General features: G+C 36.3%; 36 non-coding genes across 36 annotated transcripts; all 36 read left to right on the top strand.

Moving 5' to 3' along the window:
• Positions 1 to 90: 90 nt before the first annotated feature.
• On the top strand, positions 91 to 209 carry LOC140052924 (5S ribosomal RNA). Its single transcript, XR_011845835.1, has one exon. It is a non-coding gene; the product is annotated as a 5S ribosomal RNA (ribosomal RNA).
• Positions 210 to 327: 118 nt separating this feature from the next.
• LOC140053469 (5S ribosomal RNA) lies at positions 328 to 446 on the top strand. The gene has a single exon (XR_011846329.1). It is a non-coding gene; the product is annotated as a 5S ribosomal RNA (ribosomal RNA).
• Positions 447 to 564: 118 nt separating this feature from the next.
• LOC140052848 (5S ribosomal RNA) lies at positions 565 to 683 on the top strand. Its single transcript, XR_011845763.1, has one exon. It is a non-coding gene; the product is annotated as a 5S ribosomal RNA (ribosomal RNA).
• Positions 684 to 800: 117 nt separating this feature from the next.
• LOC140053206 (5S ribosomal RNA) lies at positions 801 to 919 on the top strand. Its single transcript, XR_011846067.1, has one exon. It is a non-coding gene; the product is annotated as a 5S ribosomal RNA (ribosomal RNA).
• A 795-nt stretch (positions 920 to 1,714) lies between these two features.
• Positions 1,715 to 1,833, top strand: LOC140053431 (5S ribosomal RNA). The gene has a single exon (XR_011846290.1). It is a non-coding gene; the product is annotated as a 5S ribosomal RNA (ribosomal RNA).
• Positions 1,834 to 1,950: 117 nt separating this feature from the next.
• Positions 1,951 to 2,069, top strand: LOC140053522 (5S ribosomal RNA). Its single transcript, XR_011846381.1, has one exon. It is a non-coding gene; the product is annotated as a 5S ribosomal RNA (ribosomal RNA).
• Positions 2,070 to 2,865: 796 nt separating this feature from the next.
• LOC140053208 (5S ribosomal RNA) lies at positions 2,866 to 2,984 on the top strand. The gene has a single exon (XR_011846068.1). It is a non-coding gene; the product is annotated as a 5S ribosomal RNA (ribosomal RNA).
• A 117-nt stretch (positions 2,985 to 3,101) lies between these two features.
• On the top strand, positions 3,102 to 3,220 carry LOC140053209 (5S ribosomal RNA). The gene has a single exon (XR_011846069.1). It is a non-coding gene; the product is annotated as a 5S ribosomal RNA (ribosomal RNA).
• A 796-nt stretch (positions 3,221 to 4,016) lies between these two features.
• LOC140053210 (5S ribosomal RNA) lies at positions 4,017 to 4,135 on the top strand. Its single transcript, XR_011846070.1, has one exon. It is a non-coding gene; the product is annotated as a 5S ribosomal RNA (ribosomal RNA).
• Positions 4,136 to 4,252: 117 nt separating this feature from the next.
• LOC140052803 (5S ribosomal RNA) lies at positions 4,253 to 4,371 on the top strand. Its single transcript, XR_011845718.1, has one exon. It is a non-coding gene; the product is annotated as a 5S ribosomal RNA (ribosomal RNA).
• A 117-nt stretch (positions 4,372 to 4,488) lies between these two features.
• LOC140053052 (5S ribosomal RNA) lies at positions 4,489 to 4,607 on the top strand. Its single transcript, XR_011845956.1, has one exon. It is a non-coding gene; the product is annotated as a 5S ribosomal RNA (ribosomal RNA).
• Positions 4,608 to 4,724: 117 nt separating this feature from the next.
• LOC140052894 (5S ribosomal RNA) lies at positions 4,725 to 4,843 on the top strand. Its single transcript, XR_011845806.1, has one exon. It is a non-coding gene; the product is annotated as a 5S ribosomal RNA (ribosomal RNA).
• A 119-nt stretch (positions 4,844 to 4,962) lies between these two features.
• Positions 4,963 to 5,081, top strand: LOC140053471 (5S ribosomal RNA). Its single transcript, XR_011846331.1, has one exon. It is a non-coding gene; the product is annotated as a 5S ribosomal RNA (ribosomal RNA).
• A 118-nt stretch (positions 5,082 to 5,199) lies between these two features.
• On the top strand, positions 5,200 to 5,318 carry LOC140052849 (5S ribosomal RNA). The gene has a single exon (XR_011845764.1). It is a non-coding gene; the product is annotated as a 5S ribosomal RNA (ribosomal RNA).
• Positions 5,319 to 5,435: 117 nt separating this feature from the next.
• LOC140053211 (5S ribosomal RNA) lies at positions 5,436 to 5,554 on the top strand. Its single transcript, XR_011846071.1, has one exon. It is a non-coding gene; the product is annotated as a 5S ribosomal RNA (ribosomal RNA).
• A 795-nt stretch (positions 5,555 to 6,349) lies between these two features.
• Positions 6,350 to 6,468, top strand: LOC140053213 (5S ribosomal RNA). Its single transcript, XR_011846073.1, has one exon. It is a non-coding gene; the product is annotated as a 5S ribosomal RNA (ribosomal RNA).
• Positions 6,469 to 6,585: 117 nt separating this feature from the next.
• On the top strand, positions 6,586 to 6,704 carry LOC140053214 (5S ribosomal RNA). Its single transcript, XR_011846074.1, has one exon. It is a non-coding gene; the product is annotated as a 5S ribosomal RNA (ribosomal RNA).
• Positions 6,705 to 7,500: 796 nt separating this feature from the next.
• LOC140053355 (5S ribosomal RNA) lies at positions 7,501 to 7,619 on the top strand. Its single transcript, XR_011846216.1, has one exon. It is a non-coding gene; the product is annotated as a 5S ribosomal RNA (ribosomal RNA).
• A 117-nt stretch (positions 7,620 to 7,736) lies between these two features.
• On the top strand, positions 7,737 to 7,855 carry LOC140053215 (5S ribosomal RNA). Its single transcript, XR_011846075.1, has one exon. It is a non-coding gene; the product is annotated as a 5S ribosomal RNA (ribosomal RNA).
• Positions 7,856 to 8,651: 796 nt separating this feature from the next.
• On the top strand, positions 8,652 to 8,770 carry LOC140053216 (5S ribosomal RNA). Its single transcript, XR_011846076.1, has one exon. It is a non-coding gene; the product is annotated as a 5S ribosomal RNA (ribosomal RNA).
• Positions 8,771 to 8,887: 117 nt separating this feature from the next.
• LOC140053217 (5S ribosomal RNA) lies at positions 8,888 to 9,006 on the top strand. The gene has a single exon (XR_011846077.1). It is a non-coding gene; the product is annotated as a 5S ribosomal RNA (ribosomal RNA).
• Positions 9,007 to 9,802: 796 nt separating this feature from the next.
• LOC140053218 (5S ribosomal RNA) lies at positions 9,803 to 9,921 on the top strand. The gene has a single exon (XR_011846078.1). It is a non-coding gene; the product is annotated as a 5S ribosomal RNA (ribosomal RNA).
• Positions 9,922 to 10,038: 117 nt separating this feature from the next.
• LOC140053039 (5S ribosomal RNA) lies at positions 10,039 to 10,157 on the top strand. The gene has a single exon (XR_011845944.1). It is a non-coding gene; the product is annotated as a 5S ribosomal RNA (ribosomal RNA).
• Positions 10,158 to 10,274: 117 nt separating this feature from the next.
• On the top strand, positions 10,275 to 10,393 carry LOC140053510 (5S ribosomal RNA). The gene has a single exon (XR_011846370.1). It is a non-coding gene; the product is annotated as a 5S ribosomal RNA (ribosomal RNA).
• A 117-nt stretch (positions 10,394 to 10,510) lies between these two features.
• LOC140053219 (5S ribosomal RNA) lies at positions 10,511 to 10,629 on the top strand. Its single transcript, XR_011846079.1, has one exon. It is a non-coding gene; the product is annotated as a 5S ribosomal RNA (ribosomal RNA).
• A 117-nt stretch (positions 10,630 to 10,746) lies between these two features.
• LOC140053220 (5S ribosomal RNA) lies at positions 10,747 to 10,865 on the top strand. The gene has a single exon (XR_011846080.1). It is a non-coding gene; the product is annotated as a 5S ribosomal RNA (ribosomal RNA).
• A 796-nt stretch (positions 10,866 to 11,661) lies between these two features.
• LOC140053221 (5S ribosomal RNA) lies at positions 11,662 to 11,780 on the top strand. The gene has a single exon (XR_011846081.1). It is a non-coding gene; the product is annotated as a 5S ribosomal RNA (ribosomal RNA).
• Positions 11,781 to 11,897: 117 nt separating this feature from the next.
• LOC140053222 (5S ribosomal RNA) lies at positions 11,898 to 12,016 on the top strand. Its single transcript, XR_011846082.1, has one exon. It is a non-coding gene; the product is annotated as a 5S ribosomal RNA (ribosomal RNA).
• A 796-nt stretch (positions 12,017 to 12,812) lies between these two features.
• Positions 12,813 to 12,931, top strand: LOC140053225 (5S ribosomal RNA). The gene has a single exon (XR_011846084.1). It is a non-coding gene; the product is annotated as a 5S ribosomal RNA (ribosomal RNA).
• Positions 12,932 to 13,048: 117 nt separating this feature from the next.
• On the top strand, positions 13,049 to 13,167 carry LOC140053226 (5S ribosomal RNA). The gene has a single exon (XR_011846085.1). It is a non-coding gene; the product is annotated as a 5S ribosomal RNA (ribosomal RNA).
• Positions 13,168 to 13,963: 796 nt separating this feature from the next.
• On the top strand, positions 13,964 to 14,082 carry LOC140053227 (5S ribosomal RNA). The gene has a single exon (XR_011846086.1). It is a non-coding gene; the product is annotated as a 5S ribosomal RNA (ribosomal RNA).
• A 117-nt stretch (positions 14,083 to 14,199) lies between these two features.
• On the top strand, positions 14,200 to 14,318 carry LOC140052804 (5S ribosomal RNA). Its single transcript, XR_011845719.1, has one exon. It is a non-coding gene; the product is annotated as a 5S ribosomal RNA (ribosomal RNA).
• A 117-nt stretch (positions 14,319 to 14,435) lies between these two features.
• Positions 14,436 to 14,554, top strand: LOC140053053 (5S ribosomal RNA). The gene has a single exon (XR_011845957.1). It is a non-coding gene; the product is annotated as a 5S ribosomal RNA (ribosomal RNA).
• A 117-nt stretch (positions 14,555 to 14,671) lies between these two features.
• LOC140053511 (5S ribosomal RNA) lies at positions 14,672 to 14,790 on the top strand. Its single transcript, XR_011846371.1, has one exon. It is a non-coding gene; the product is annotated as a 5S ribosomal RNA (ribosomal RNA).
• Positions 14,791 to 14,909: 119 nt separating this feature from the next.
• On the top strand, positions 14,910 to 15,028 carry LOC140053533 (5S ribosomal RNA). Its single transcript, XR_011846391.1, has one exon. It is a non-coding gene; the product is annotated as a 5S ribosomal RNA (ribosomal RNA).
• Positions 15,029 to 15,824: 796 nt separating this feature from the next.
• Positions 15,825 to 15,943, top strand: LOC140053228 (5S ribosomal RNA). Its single transcript, XR_011846087.1, has one exon. It is a non-coding gene; the product is annotated as a 5S ribosomal RNA (ribosomal RNA).
• The last annotated feature ends 108 nt before the right edge of the window (positions 15,944 to 16,051 follow it).

The raw sequence follows: 16,051 nt of genomic DNA on the forward strand, positions 1-16,051 counted from the left end.
AAAACTATTAGGTTATAGGATATATGTGTTTATAGAGATTTTGACAGTGAATATAAGATTTATATATACTTGAACCGCAAGTAACCGAACGTCTACAACCATACCATGTTGAAAACACCGGTTCTCGTCCGAACACCGCAGTTAAACAACGTCGGGCCTCGTTAGTACTTGGATGGGAGACCGCCTGGGAATACCTGGTGTCGTAGACCTATGTTTAACTTTTTTAAATTATACTAAACAAAGTTTATTTTACCTTTCAATTATGTTTTTATGACAGTAACTATAAGATCTTTCTAAGTTATAATCTTGAACCGCAAGTAACCGAACGTCTACAACCATACCACGTTGAAAACACCGGTTCTCCTCCGAACACCGCAGTTAAACAACGTCGGGCCTGGTTAGTACTTGGATGGGAGACCGCCTGGGAATACCTGGTGTCGTAGACCTATGTTTAACTTTTTTAAATTATACTAAACAATGTTTATTTTACCTTTCAATTATGTTTTTATGACAGTAACTATAAGATCTTTCTAAGTTATAATCTTGAACCGCAAGTAACCGAACGTCTACAACCATACCACGTTGAAAACACCGGTTCTCCTCCGAACACCGCAGTTAAACAACGTCGGGCCTGGTTAGTACTTGGATGGGAGACCGCCTGGGAATACGTGGTGTCGTAGACCTATGTTTAACTTTTTTAAATTATACTAAACAATGTTTATTTTACCTTTCAATTATGTTTTTTGACAGTAACTATAAGATCTTTCTCAGTTATAATCTTGAACCGCAAGGAACCGAATGTCTACAACCATACCACGTTGAAAACACCGGTTCTCGTCCGAACACCGCAGTTAAACAACGTCGGGCCTGGTTAGTACTTGGATGGGAGACCGCCTGGGAATACCTGGTGTCGTAGACCTATGTTTAACTTTTTTAAATTATACTAAACAATGTTTATTTTACCTTTCAATTATGTTTTTTGACAGTAACTATAAGATCTTTCTCAGTTATAATCTTGAACCGCAAGTAACCGAATGTCTACAACCGTACCAGGTTGCCTAGCCTGTGAATATCTGTTGTCGTACACCTGTTTTTATCTTTTTAATAATCCTAAAATATAGTCTCGTTTAAGTGTTTCTATTTTCCAAAAATGTGTTTATACTGTTGATGATAGTATAAGTAAATAAATTCAAACTGTAACCGCAATTAATCGAAAGTTTTTCAACTAAACTGCATTGAAAACAACGGTTCTCGTCCGATCACTGAAGTTAAACAAGTTGTTGTTCAAAGACATGTTTGTTGTTGTATGTTGCTGCTGTGGTGACGGTACAAACGTCACTGTACTACGCGGGCGTCCACTTGTGTGCGCGTTTGATTCTTAGCAACAACGCGGCCTGAATCTTTTGTACATGCCGCTATTGTGTTATGCTTCTTTGTACAGTGTTATTGTTTCCTTTATATTATCTTTTTAAGAACCTCAGTATAACTTTTTAAATTATACTAAACAAAGTTGAATTTACCTTTCAAGTATGTGTTTCTTCAACAGAAGTGGGTGTAAATACCAACGTCATGGTTTCAGCAGCTGCTAATTTCAATCCTAGAAAATGTTCTATAATAAATGAACAAAACTATTAGATTATAGGATATATATATTTATAGAGATTTTGACAGTGAATATAAGATGTATATATACTTGAACCGCAAGTAACCGAACGTCTACAACAATACCACGTTGAAAACACCGGTTCTCGTCCGAACACCGCAGTTAAACAACGTCGGGCCTGGTTAGTACTTGGATGGGAGACCGCCTGGGAATACCTGGTGTCGTAGACCTATGTTTAACTTTTTTAAATTATACTAAACAATGTTTATTTTACCTTTCAATTATGTTTTTTGACAGTAACTATAAGATCTTTCTCAGTTATAATCTTGAACCGCAAGGAACCGAATATCTACAACCATACCACGTTGAAAACACCGGTTCTCGTCCGAACACCGCAGTTAAACAACGTCGGGCCTGGTTAGTACTTGGATGGGAGACCGCCTGGGAATACCTGGTGTCGTAGACCTATGTTTAACTTTTTTAAATTATACTAAATAAAGTTTATTTTACCTTTCAATTATATTTTTATGACAGTAACTATAAGATCTTTCTAAGTTATAATCTTGAACCGCAAGTAACCGAATGTCTACAACCGTACCAGGTTGCCTAGCCTGTAAATATCTGTTGTCGTACACCTGTTTTTATCTATTTAATAATCCTAAAATATAGTCTCGTTTAAGTGTTTCTATTTTCCAAAAATGTGTTTATACTGTTGATGATAGTATAAGTAAATAAATTCAAACTGTAACCGCAATTAATCGAAAGTTTTTCAACTAAACTGCATTGAAAACAACGGTTCTCGTCCGATCACTGAAGTTAAACAAGTTGTTGTTCAAAGACATGTTTGTTGTTGTATGTTGCTGCTGTGGTGACGGTACAAACGTCACTGTACTACGCGGGCGTCCACTTGTGTGCGCGTTTGATTCTTAGCAACAACGCGGCCTGAATCTTTTGTACATGCCGCTATTGTGTTATGCTTCTTTGTACAGTGTTATTGTTTCCTTTATATTATCTTTTTAAGAACCTCAGTATAACTTTGTAAATTATACTAAACAAAGTTGAATTTACCTTTCAAGTATGTGTTTCTTCAACAGAAGTGGGTGTAAATACCAACGTCATGGTTTCAGCAGCTGCTAATTTCAATCCTAGAAAATGTTCTATAATAAATGAACAAAACTATTAGATTATAGGATATATATATTTATAGAGATTTTGACAGTGAATATAAGATGTATATATACTTGAACCGCAAGTAACCGAACGTCTACAACCATACCACGTTGAAAACACCGGTTCTCGTCCGAACACCGCAGTTAAACAACGTCGGGCCTGGTTAGTACTTGGATGGGAGACCGCCTGGGAATACCTGGTGTCGTAGACCTATGTTTAACTTTTTTAAATTATACTAAACAATGTTTATTTTACCTTTCAATTATGTTTTTTGACAGTAACTATAAGATCTTTCTCAGTTATAATCTTGAACCGCAAGGAACCGAATGTCTACAACCATACCACGTTGAAAACACCGGTTCTCGTCCGAACACCGCAGTTAAACAACGTCGGGCCTGGTTAGTACTTGGATGGGAGACCGCCTGGGAATACCTGGTGTCGTAGACCTATGTTTAACTTTTTTAAATTATACTAAATAAAGTTTATTTTACCTTTCAATTATATTTTTATGACAGTAACTATAAGATCTTTCTAAGTTATAATCTTGAACCGCAAGTAACCGAATGTCTACAACCGTACCAGGTTGCCTAGCCTGTGAATATCTGTTGTCGTACACCTGTTTTTATCTTTTTAATAATCCTAAAATATAGTCTCGTTTAAGTGTTTCTATTTTCCAAAAATGTGTTTATACTGTTGATGATAGTATAAGTAAATAAATTCAAACTGTAACCGCAATTAATCGAAAGTTTTTCAACTAAACTGCATTGAAAACAACGGTTCTCGTCCGATCACTGAAGTTAAACAAGTTGTTGTTCAAAGACATGTTTGTTGTTGTATGTTGCTGCTGTGGTGACGGTACAAACGTCACTGTACTACGCGGGCGTCCACTTGTGTGCGCGTTTGATTCTTAGCAACAACGCGGCCTGAATCTTTTGTACATGCCGCTATTGTGTTATGCTTCTTTGTACAGTGTTATTGTTTCCTTTATATTATCTTTTTAAGAACCTCAGTATAACTTTTTAAATTATACTAAACAAAGTTGAATTTACCTTTCAAGTATGTGTTTCTTCAACAGAAGTGGGTGTAAATACCAACGTCATGGTTTCAGCAGCTGCTAATTTCAATCCTAGAAAATGTTCTATAATAAATGAACAAAACTATTAGGTTATAGGATATATATGTTTATAGAGATTTTGACAGTGAATATAAGATGTATATATACTTGAACCGCAAGTAACCGAACGTCTACAACCATACCACGTTGAAAACACCGGTTCTCGTCCGAACACCGCAGTTAAACAACGTCGGGCCTGGTTAGTACTTGGATGGGAGACCGCCTGGGAATACCTGGTGTCGTAGACCTATGTTTAACTTTTTTAAATTATACTAAACAATGTTTATTTTACCTTTCAATTATGTTTTTTGACAGTAACTATAAGATCTTTCTAAGTTATAATCTTGAACCGCAAGTAACCGAACGTCTACAACCATACCACGTTGAAAACACCGGTTCTCCTCCGAACACCACAGTTAAACAACGTCGGGCCTGGTTAGTACTTGGATGGGAGACCGCCTGGGAATACCTGGTGTCGTAGACCTATGTTTAACTTTTTTAAATTATACTAAACAATGTTTATTTTACCTTTCAATTATGTTTTTTGACAGTAACTATAAGATCTTTCTCAGTTATAATCTTGAACCGCAAGTAACCGAATGTCTACAACCATACCACGTTGAAAACACCGGTTCTCGTCCGAACACCGCAGTTAAACAACGTCGGGCCTCGTTAGTACTTGGATGGGAGAACACCAGGGAATACCTGGTGTCGTAGACCTATGTTTAACTTTTTTAAATTATACTAAACAATGTTTATTTTACCTTTCAATTATGTTTTTTGACAGTAACTATAAGATCTTTCTAAGTTATAATCTTGAACCGCAAGTAAACGAACGTCAAAAACCATACCACGTTGAAAACACCGGTTCTCGTCCGAACACCGCAGTTAAACAACGTCGGGCCTGGTTAGTACTTGGATGGGAGACCGCCTGGGAATACCTGGTGTCGTAGACCTATGTTTAACTTTTTTTAAATTATACTAAACAATGTTTATTTTACCTTTCAATTATGTTTTTATGACAGTAACTATAAGATCTTTCTAAGTTATAATCTTGAACCGCAAGTAACCGAACGTCTACAACCATACCACGTTGAAAACACCGGTTCTCCTCCGAACACCGCAGTTAAACAACGTCGGGCCTGGTTAGTACTTGGATGGGAGACCGCCTGGGAATACCTGGTGTCGTAGACCTATGTTTAACTTTTTTAAATTATACTAAACAATGTTTATTTTACCTTTCAATTATGTTTTTATGACAGTAACTATAAGATCTTTCTAAGTTATAATCTTGAACCGCAAGTAACCGAACGTCTACAACCATACCACGTTGAAAACACCGGTTCTCCTCCGAACACCGCAGTTAAACAACGTCGGGCCTGGTTAGTACTTGGATGGGAGACCGCCTGGGAATACGTGGTGTCGTAGACCTATGTTTAACTTTTTTAAATTATACTAAACAATGTTTATTTTACCTTTCAATTATGTTTTTTGACAGTAACTATAAGATCTTTCTCAGTTATAATCTTGAACCGCAAGGAACCGAATGTCTACAACCATACCACGTTGAAAACACCGGTTCTCGTCCGAACACCGCAGTTAAACAACGTCGGGCCTGGTTAGTACTTGGATGGGAGACCGCCTGGGAATACCTGGTGTCGTAGACCTATGTTTAACTTTTTTAAATTATACTAAACAATGTTTATTTTACCTTTCAATTATGTTTTTTGACAGTAACTATAAGATCTTTCTCAGTTATAATCTTGAACCGCAAGTAACCGAATGTCTACAACCGTACCAGGTTGCCTAGCCTGTGAATATCTGTTGTCGTACACCTGTTTTTATCTTTTTAATAATCCTAAAATATAGTCTCGTTTAAGTGTTTCTATTTTCCAAAAATGTGTTTATACTGTTGATGATAGTATAAGTAAATAAATTCAAACTGTAACCGCAATTAATCGAAAGTTTTTCAACTAAACTGCATTGAAAACAACGGTTCTCGTCCGATCACTGAAGTTAAACAAGTTGTTGTTCAAAGACATGTTTGTTGTTGTATGTTGCTGCTGTGGTGACGGTACAAACGTCACTGTACTACGCGGGCGTCCACTTGTGTGCGCGTTTGATTCTTAGCAACAACGCGGCCTGAATCTTTTGTACATGCCGCTATTGTGTTATGCTTCTTTGTACAGTGTTATTGTTTCCTTTATATTATCTTTTTAAGAACCTCAGTATAACTTTTTAAATTATACTAAACAAAGTTGAATTTACCTTTCAAGTATGTGTTTCTTCAACAGAAGTGGGTGTAAATACCAACGTCATGGTTTCAGCAGCTGCTAATTTCAATCCTAGAAAATGTTCTATAATAAATGAACAAAACTATTAGATTATAGGATATATATATTTATAGAGATTTTGACAGTGAATATAAGATGTATATATACTTGAACCGCAAGTAACCGAACGTCTACAACCATACCACGTTGAAAACACCGGTTCTCGTCCGAACACCGCAGTTAAACAACGTCGGGCCTGGTTAGTACTTGGATGGGAGACCGCCTGGGAATACCTGGTGTCGTAGACCTATGTTTAACTTTTTTAAATTATACTAAACAATGTTTATTTTACCTTTCAATTATGTTTTTTGACAGTAACTATAAGATCTTTCTCAGTTATAATCTTGAACCGCAAGGAACCGAATGTCTACAACCATACCACGTTGAAAACACCGGTTCTCGTCCGAACACCGCAGTTAAACAACGTCGGGCCTGGTTAGTACTTGGATGGGAGACCGCCTGGGAATACCTGGTGTCGTAGACCTATGTTTAACTTTTTTAAATTATACTAAATAAAGTTTATTTTACCTTTCAATTATATTTTTATGACAGTAACTATAAGATCTTTCTAAGTTATAATCTTGAACCGCAAGTAACCGAATGTCTACAACCGTACCAGGTTGCCTAGCCTGTAAATATCTGTTGTCGTACACCTGTTTTTATCTATTTAATAATCCTAAAATATAGTCTCGTTTAAGTGTTTCTATTTTCCAAAAATGTGTTTATACTGTTGATGATAGTATAAGTAAATAAATTCAAACTGTAACCGCAATTAATCGAAAGTTTTTCAACTAAACTGCATTGAAAACAACGGTTCTCGTCCGATCACTGAAGTTAAACAAGTTGTTGTTCAAAGACATGTTTGTTGTTGTATGTTGCTGCTGTGGTGACGGTACAAACGTCACTGTACTACGCGGGCGTCCACTTGTGTGCGCGTTTGATTCTTAGCAACAACGCGGCCTGAATCTTTTGTACATGCCGCTATTGTGTTATGCTTCTTTGTACAGTGTTATTGTTTCCTTTATATTATCTTTTTAAGAACCTCAGTATAACTTTGTAAATTATACTAAACAAAGTTGAATTTACCTTTCAAGTATGTGTTTCTTCAACAGAAGTGGGTGTAAATACCAACGTCATGGTTTCAGCAGCTGCTAATTTCAATCCTAGAAAATGTTCTATAATAAATGAACAAAACTATTAGATTATAGGATATATATATTTATAGAGATTTTGACAGTGAATATAAGATGTATATATACTTGAACCGCAAGTAACCGAACGTCTACAACCATACCACGTTGAAAACACCGGTTCTCGTCCGAACACCGTAGTTAAACAACGTCGGGCCTGGTTAGTACTTGGATGGGAGACCGCCTGGGAATACCTGGTGTCGTAGACCTATGTTTAACTTTTTTAAATTATACAAAACAATGTTTATTTTACCTTTCAATTATGTTTTTTGACAGTAACTATAAGATCTTTCTCAGTTATAATCTTGAACCGCAAGGAACCGAATGTCTACAACCATACCACGTTGAAAACACCGGTTCTCGTCCGAACACCGCAGTTAAACAACGTCGGGCCTGGTTAGTACTTGGATGGGAGACCGCCTGGGAATACCTGGTGTCGTAGACCTATGTTTAACTTTTTTAAATTATACTAAATAAAGTTTATTTTACCTTTCAATTATATTTTTATGACAGTAACTATAAGATCTTTCTAAGTTATAATCTTGAACCGCAAGTAACCGAATGTCTACAACCGTACCAGGTTGCCTAGCCTGTGAATATCTGTTGTCGTACACCTGTTTTTATCTTTTTAATAATCCTAAAATATAGTCTCGTTTAAGTGTTTCTATTTTCCAAAAATGTGTTTATACTGTTGATGATAGTATAAGTAAATAAATTCAAACTGTAACCGCAATTAATCGAAAGTTTTTCAACTAAACTGCATTGAAAACAACGGTTCTCGTCCGATCACTGAAGTTAAACAAGTTGTTGTTCAAAGACATGTTTGTTGTTGTATGTTGCTGCTGTGGTGACGGTACAAACGTCACTGTACTACGCGGGCGTCCACTTGTGTGCGCGTTTGATTCTTAGCAACAACGCGGCCTGAATCTTTTGTACATGCCGCTATTGTGTTATGCTTCTTTGTACAGTGTTATTGTTTCCTTTATATTATCTTTTTAAGAACCTCAGTATAACTTTGTAAATTATACTAAACAAAGTTGAATTTACCTTTCAAGTATGTGTTTCTTCAACAGAAGTGGGTGTAAATACCAACGTCATGGTTTCAGCAGCTGCTAATTTCAATCCTAGAAAATGTTCTATAATAAATGAACAAAACTATTAGATTATAGGATATATATATTTATAGAGATTTTGACAGTGAATATAAGATGTATATATACTTGAACCGCAAGTAACCGAACGTCTACAACCATACCACGTTGAAAACACCGGTTCTCGTCCGAACACCGCAGTTAAACAACGTCGGGCCTGGTTAGTACTTGGATGGGAGACCGCCTGGGAATACCTGGTGTCGTAGACCTATGTTTAACTTTTTTAAATTATACTAAACAATGTTTATTTTACCTTTCAATTATGTTTTTTGACAGTAACTATAAGATCTTTCTCAGTTATAATCTTGAACCGCAAGGAACCGAATGTCTACAACCATACCACGTTGAAAACACCGGTTCTCGTCCGAACACCGCAGTTAAACAACGTCGGGCCTGGTTAGTACTTGGATGGGAGACCGCCTGGGAATACCTGGTGTCGTAGACCTATGTTTAACTTTTTTAAATTATACTAAATAAAGTTTATTTTACCTTTCAATTATATTTTTATGACAGTAACTATAAGATCTTTCTAAGTTATAATCTTGAACCGCAAGTAACCGAATGTCTACAACCGTACCAGGTTGCCTAGCCTGTGAATATCTGTTGTCGTACACCTGTTTTTATCTTTTTAATAATCCTAAAATATAGTCTCGTTTAAGTGTTTCTATTTTCCAAAAATGTGTTTATACTGTTGATGATAGTATAAGTAAATAAATTCAAACTGTAACCGCAATTAATCGAAAGTTTTTCAACTAAACTGCATTGAAAACAACGGTTCTCGTCCGATCACTGAAGTTAAACAAGTTGTTGTTCAAAGACATGTTTGTTGTTGTATGTTGCTGCTGTGGTGACGGTACAAACGTCACTGTACTACGCGGGCGTCCACTTGTGTGCGCGTTTGATTCTTAGCAACAACGCGGCCTGAATCTTTTGTACATGCCGCTATTGTGTTATGCTTCTTTGTACAGTGTTATTGTTTCCTTTATATTATCTTTTTAAGAACCTCAGTATAACTTTTTAAATTATACTAAACAAAGTTGAATTTACCTTTCAAGTATGTGTTTCTTCAACAGAAGTGGGTGTAAATACCAACGTCATGGTTTCAGCAGCTGCTAATTTCAATCCTAGAAAATGTTCTATAATAAATGAACAAAACTATTAGGTTATAGGATATATATGTTTATAGAGATTTTGACAGTGAATATAAGATGTATATATACTTGAACCGCAAGTAACCGAACGTCTACAACCATACCACGTTGAAAACACCGGTTCTCGTCCGAACACCGCAGTTAAACAACGTCGGGCCTGGTTAGTACTTGGATGGGAGACCGCCTGGGAATACCTGGTGTCGTAGACCTATGTTTAACTTTTTTAAATTATACTAAACAATGTTTATTTTACCTTTCAATTATGTTTTTTGACAGTAACTATAAGATCTTTCTAAGTTATAATCTTGAACCGCAAGTAACCGAACGTCTACAACCATACCACGTTGAAAACACCGGTTCTCCTCCGAACACCACAGTTAAACAACGTCGGGCCTGGTTAGTACTTGGATGGGAGAACACCAGGGAATACCTGGTGTCGTAGACCTATGTTTAACTTTTTTAAATTATACTAAACAATGTTTATTTTACCTTTCAATTATGTTTTTTGACAGTAACTATAAGATCTTTCTAAGTTATAATCTTGAACCGCAAGTAAACGAACGTCAACAACCATACCACGTTGAAAACACCGGTTCTCGTCCGAACACCGCAGTTAAACAACGTCGGGCCTGGTTAGTACTTGGATGGGAGACCGCCTGGGAATACCTGGTGTCGTAGACCTATGTTTAACTTTTTTAAATTATACTAAACAATGTTTATTTTACCTTTCAATTATGTTTTTTGACAGTAACTATAAGATCTTTCTCAGTTATAATCTTGAACCGCAAGGAACCGAATGTCTACAACCATACCACGTTGAAAACACCGGTTCTCGTCCGAACACCGCAGTTAAACAACGTCGGGCCTGGTTAGTACTTGGATGGGAGACCGCCTGGGAATACCTGGTGTCGTAGACCTATGTTTAACTTTTTTAAATTATACTAAACAATGTTTATTTTACCTTTCAATTATGTTTTTTGACAGTAACTATAAGATCTTTCTCAGTTATAATCTTGAACCGCAAGGAACCGAATGTCTACAACCATACCACGTTGAAAACACCGGTTCTCGTCCGAACACCGCAGTTAAACAACGTCGGGCCTGGTTAGTACTTGGATGGGAGACCGCCTGGGAATACCTGGTGTCGTAGACCTATGTTTAACTTTTTTAAATTATACTAAATAAAGTTTATTTTACCTTTCAATTATATTTTTATGACAGTAACTATAAGATCTTTCTAAGTTATAATCTTGAACCGCAAGTAACCGAATGTCTACAACCGTACCAGGTTGCCTAGCCTGTAAATATCTGTTGTCGTACACCTGTTTTTATCTATTTAATAATCCTAAAATATAGTCTCGTTTAAGTGTTTCTATTTTCCAAAAATGTGTTTATACTGTTGATGATAGTATAAGTAAATAAATTCAAACTGTAACCGCAATTAATCGAAAGTTTTTCAACTAAACTGCATTGAAAACAACGGTTCTCGTCCGATCACTGAAGTTAAACAAGTTGTTGTTCAAAGACATGTTTGTTGTTGTATGTTGCTGCTGTGGTGACGGTACAAACGTCACTGTACTACGCGGGCGTCCACTTGTGTGCGCGTTTGATTCTTAGCAACAACGCGGCCTGAATCTTTTGTACATGCCGCTATTGTGTTATGCTTCTTTGTACAGTGTTATTGTTTCCTTTATATTATCTTTTTAAGAACCTCAGTATAACTTTGTAAATTATACTAAACAAAGTTGAATTTACCTTTCAAGTATGTGTTTCTTCAACAGAAGTGGGTGTAAATACCAACGTCATGGTTTCAGCAGCTGCTAATTTCAATCCTAGAAAATGTTCTATAATAAATGAACAAAACTATTAGATTATAGGATATATATATTTATAGAGATTTTGACAGTGAATATAAGATGTATATATACTTGAACCGCAAGTAACCGAACGTCTACAACCATACCACGTTGAAAACACCGGTTCTCGTCCGAACACCGCAGTTAAACAACGTCGGGCCTGGTTAGTACTTGGATGGGAGACCGCCTGGGAATACCTGGTGTCGTAGACCTATGTTTAACTTTTTTAAATTATACTAAACAATGTTTATTTTACCTTTCAATTATGTTTTTTGACAGTAACTATAAGATCTTTCTCAGTTATAATCTTGAACCGCAAGGAACCGAATGTCTACAACCATACCACGTTGAAAACACCGGTTCTCGTCCGAACACCGCAGTTAAACAACGTCGGGCCTGGTTAGTACTTGGATGGGAGACCGCCTGGGAATACCTGGTGTCGTAGACCTATGTTTAACTTTTTTAAATTATACTAAATAAAGTTTATTTTACCTTTCAATTATATTTTTATGACAGTAACTATAAGATCTTTCTAAGTTATAATCTTGAACCGCAAGTAACCGAATGTCTACAACCGTACCAGGTTGCCTAGCCTGTGAATATCTGTTGTCGTACACCTGTTTTTATCTTTTTAATAATCCTAAAATATAGTCTCGTTTAAGTGTTTCTATTTTCCAAAAATGTGTTTATACTGTTGATGATAGTATAAGTAAATAAATTCAAACTGTAACCGCAATTAATCGAAAGTTTTTCAACTAAACTGCATTGAAAACAACGGTTCTCGTCCGATCACTGAAGTTAAACAAGTTGTTGTTCAAAGACATGTTTGTTGTTGTATGTTGCTGCTGTGGTGACGGTACAAACGTCACTGTACTACGCGGGCGTCCACTTGTGTGCGCGTTTGATTCTTAGCAACAACGCGGCCTGAATCTTTTGTACATGCCGCTATTGTGTTATGCTTCTTTGTACAGTGTTATTGTTTCCTTTATATTATCTTTTTAAGAACCTCAGTATAACTTTGTAAATTATACTAAACAAAGTTGAATTTACCTTTCAAGTATGTGTTTCTTCAACAGAAGTGGGTGTAAATACCAACGTCATGGTTTCAGCAGCTGCTAATTTCAATCCTAGAAAATGTTCTATAATAAATGAACAAAACTATTAGATTATAGGATATATATATTTATAGAGATTTTGACAGTGAATATAAGATGTATATATACTTGAACCGCAAGTAACCGAACGTCTACAACCATACCACGTTGAAAACACCGGTTCTCGTCCGAACACCGCAGTTAAACAACGTCGGGCCTGGTTAGTACTTGGATGGGAGACCGCCTGGGAATACCTGGTGTCGTAGACCTATGTTTAACTTTTTTAAATTATACTAAACAATGTTTATTTTACCTTTCAATTATGTTTTTTGACAGTAACTATAAGATCTTTCTCAGTTATAATCTTGAACCGCAAGGAACCGAATGTCTACAACCATACCACGTTGAAAACACCGGTTCTCGTCCGAACACCGCAGTTAAACAACGTCGGGCCTGGTTAGTACTTGGATGGGAGACCGCCTGGGAATACCTGGTGTCGTAGACCTATGTTTAACTTTTTTAAATTATACTAAATAAAGTTTATTTTACCTTTCAATTATATTTTTATGACAGTAACTATAAGATCTTTCTAAGTTATAATCTTGAACCGCAAGTAACCGAATGTCTACAACCGTACCAGGTTGCCTAGCCTGTGAATATCTGTTGTCGTACACCTGTTTTTATCTTTTTAATAATCCTAAAATATAGTCTCGTTTAAGTGTTTCTATTTTCCAAAAATGTGTTTATACTGTTGATGATAGTATAAGTAAATAAATTCAAACTGTAACCGCAATTAATCGAAAGTTTTTCAACTAAACTGCATTGAAAACAACGGTTCTCGTCCGATCACTGAAGTTAAACAAGTTGTTGTTCAAAGACATGTTTGTTGTTGTATGTTGCTGCTGTGGTGACGGTACAAACGTCACTGTACTACGCGGGCGTCCACTTGTGTGCGCGTTTGATTCTTAGCAACAACGCGGCCTGAATCTTTTGTACATGCCGCTATTGTGTTATGCTTCTTTGTACAGTGTTATTGTTTCCTTTATATTATCTTTTTAAGAACCTCAGTATAACTTTTTAAATTATACTAAACAAAGTTGAATTTACCTTTCAAGTATGTGTTTCTTCAACAGAAGTGGGTGTAAATACCAACGTCATGGTTTCAGCAGCTGCTAATTTCAATCCTAGAAAATGTTCTATAATAAATGAACAAAACTATTAGGTTATAGGATATATATGTTTATAGAGATTTTGACAGTGAATATAAGATGTATATATACTTGAACCGCAAGTAACCGAACGTCTACAACCATACCACGTTGAAAACACCGGTTCTCGTCCGAACACCGCAGTTAAACAACGTCGGGCCTGGTTAGTACTTGGATGGGAGACCGCCTGGGAATACCTGGTGTCGTAGACCTATGTTTAACTTTTTTAAATTATACTAAACAATGTTTATTTTACCTTTCAATTATGTTTTTTGACAGTAACTATAAGATCTTTCTAAGTTATAATCTTGAACCGCAAGTAACCGAACGTCTACAACCATACCACGTTGAAAACACCGGTTCTCCTCCGAACACCACAGTTAAACAACGTCGGGCCTGGTTAGTACTTGGATGGGAGACCGCCTGGGAATACCTGGTGTCGTAGACCTATGTTTAACTTTTTTAAATTATACTAAACAATGTTTATTTTACCTTTCAATTATGTTTTTTGACAGTAACTATAAGATCTTTCTCAGTTATAATCTTGAACCGCAAGTAACCGAATGTCTACAACCATACCACGTTGAAAACACCGGTTCTCGTCCGAACACCGCAGTTAAACAACGTCGGGCCTCGTTAGTACTTGGATGGGAGAACACCAGGGAATACCTGGTGTCGTAGACCTATGTTTAACTTTTTTAAATTATACTAAACAATGTTTATTTTACCTTTCAATTATGTTTTTTGACAGTAACTATAAGATCTTTCTAAGTTATAATCTTGAACCGCAAGTAAACGAACGTCAACAACCATACCACGTTGAAAACACCGGTTCTCGTCCGAACACCGCAGTTAAACAACGTCGGGCCTGGTTAGTACTTGGATGGGAGACCGCCTGGGAATACCTGGTGTCGTAGACCTATGTTTAACTTTTTTTAAATTATACTAAACAATGTTTATTTTACCTTTCAATTATGTTTTTATGACAGTAACTATAAGATCTTTCTAAGTTATAATCTTGAACCGCAAGTAACCGAACGTCTACAACCATACCACGTTGAAAACACCGGTTCTCGTCCGAACACCGCAGTTAAACAACGTCGGGCCTGGTTAGTACTTGGATGGGAGACCGCCTGGGAATACCTGGTGTCGTTGACCTATGTTTAACTTTTTTAAATTATACTAAATAAAGTTTATTTTACCTTTCAATTATATTTTCATGACAGTAACTATAAGATCTTTCTAAGTTATAATCTTGAACCGCAAGTAACCGAATGTCTACAACCGTACCAGGTTGCCTAGCCTGTGAATATCTGTTGTCGTACACCTGTTTTTATCTTTTTAATAATCCTAAAATATAGTCTCCTTTAAGTGTTTCGATTTTCCAAAAATGTGTTTATACTGTTGATGATAGTATAAGTAAATAAATTCAAACTGTAACCGCAATTAATCGAAAGTTTTTCAACTAAACTGCATTGAAAACAACGGTTCTCGTCCGATCACTGAAGTTAAACAAGTTGTTGTTCAAAGACATGTTTGTTGTTGTATGTTGCTGCTGTGGTGACGGTACAAACGTCACTGTACTACGCGGGCGTCCACTTGTGTGCGCGTTTGATTCTTAGCAACAACGCGGCCTGAATCTTTTGTACATGCCGCTATTGTGTTATGCTTCTTTGTACAGTGTTATTGTTTCCTTTATATTATCTTTTTAAGAACCTCAGTATAACTTTTTAAATTATACTAAACAAAGTTGAATTTACCTTTCAAGTATGTGTTTCTTCAACAGAAGTGGGTGTAAATACCAACGTCATGGTTTCAGCAGCTGCTAATTTCAATCCTAGAAAATGTTCTATAATAAATGAACAAAACTATTAGGTTATAGGATATATATGTTTATAGAGATTTTGACAGTGAATATAAGATGTATATATACTTGAACCGCAAGTAACCGAACGTCTACAACCATACCACGTTGAAAACACCGGTTCTCGTCCGAACACCGCAGTTAAACAACGTCGGGCCTGGTTAGTACTTGGATGGGAGACCGCCTGGGAATACCTGGTGTCGTAGACCTATGTTTAACTTTTTTAAATTATACTAAACAATGTTTATTTTACCTTTCAATTATGTTTTTTGACAGTAACTATAAGATCTTTCTAAGTTATAATCTTGAACCGCAAG

Source organism: Antedon mediterranea, chromosome 6 (genome assembly GCF_964355755.1).
Source record: "Antedon mediterranea chromosome 6, ecAntMedi1.1, whole genome shotgun sequence".
NCBI classification, from domain to species: Eukaryota; Metazoa; Echinodermata; class Crinoidea; order Comatulida; family Antedonidae; genus Antedon; species Antedon mediterranea.